We start from the raw sequence: 858 nt of genomic DNA on the forward strand, positions 1-858 counted from the left end.
CCAATAAGATTGAGTTTCCTTGTGCTTTTTTTTGTCCGCGAAAACTATGAAAACAAAGGAAATGCTAAGCCTTTCATCCAAACCTCTGTTCACCGTTAATTTGCTTGCAGTTGTTGTTGTTGTTTTGTTTTTCCATCAATATTAAGAAAGCAAAGGATATGCTAAACCTTTCTTCCAAACCTCCTATCACTCCTTTTCCCGGTCCCCACCAAAATTACCAAAACAAAAGAAAAGCTAAACCATTTTTCCAAACCTTCCATCCACATGTTGTGTCGAGGCGTCTGATTGGTCACTTCTGCGCCAAGCACAGATCGATAGCGAAGCAATGCAATGGAGAGACGACGTCTGCCACAAGGGTTCGTGTGAGGTTCGTTTTCAGTCCCAGCGCTCGCCGCGTTAAAGGGAAGAGCATGGTGTATTATCACGCACACGCTGGCAACAGGCAGACTCTCCTAGGTCCTACGTGTTTTGGCGTTTTCGGAGTTTGAAAATTGAGAAGTTTTTCGCGGCAGAACGTGGTTAGAGATAGAGGCGTTCTCAGTGATACGCCTTGCCCTACTGGCAAGAATCCCTTGTCGAAAACATTTACTTTGTCGACAGACCAGCTTTACTTGTCTTGGTGTTGCTGTGTTAATCTTGCGCTGCATAGTGAGTTGCATACCAACACATCTGGGGGAAAAAGTAACAAGTGATTATAATACTGTTTTCTTTCATCAACAGAGCTGCGAAACAGAGGTAAAATGATGAAGCAGATATTACCACACAAGTTATAGAGCTGTCCGTGTACTGTAGGCTACTCTGAACGGACGCTTCATTCTTCACCAAGAAACGCTGTTGGCTTTGTGAATCAAAAAGAGA

General features: G+C 43.6%; 1 protein-coding gene across 1 annotated transcript in view; it reads left to right on the top strand.

Moving 5' to 3' along the window:
• The first annotated feature begins 409 nt into the window (after window positions 1-409).
• The window catches only part of LOC138960242 (uncharacterized), a 250,814-nt gene continuing 250,365 nt past the window's right edge, over window positions 410-858 (top strand). The window contains exon 1 of the mRNA XM_070332049.1: window positions 410-858. This exon is cut by the window's right edge and continues 96 nt beyond it. The gene's annotated coding sequence lies outside the window, so the exon portion shown is untranslated.

This window comes from Littorina saxatilis, linkage group LG2 (genome assembly GCF_037325665.1).
Source record: "Littorina saxatilis isolate snail1 linkage group LG2, US_GU_Lsax_2.0, whole genome shotgun sequence".
NCBI classification, from domain to species: domain Eukaryota; kingdom Metazoa; phylum Mollusca; class Gastropoda; order Littorinimorpha; family Littorinidae; genus Littorina; species Littorina saxatilis.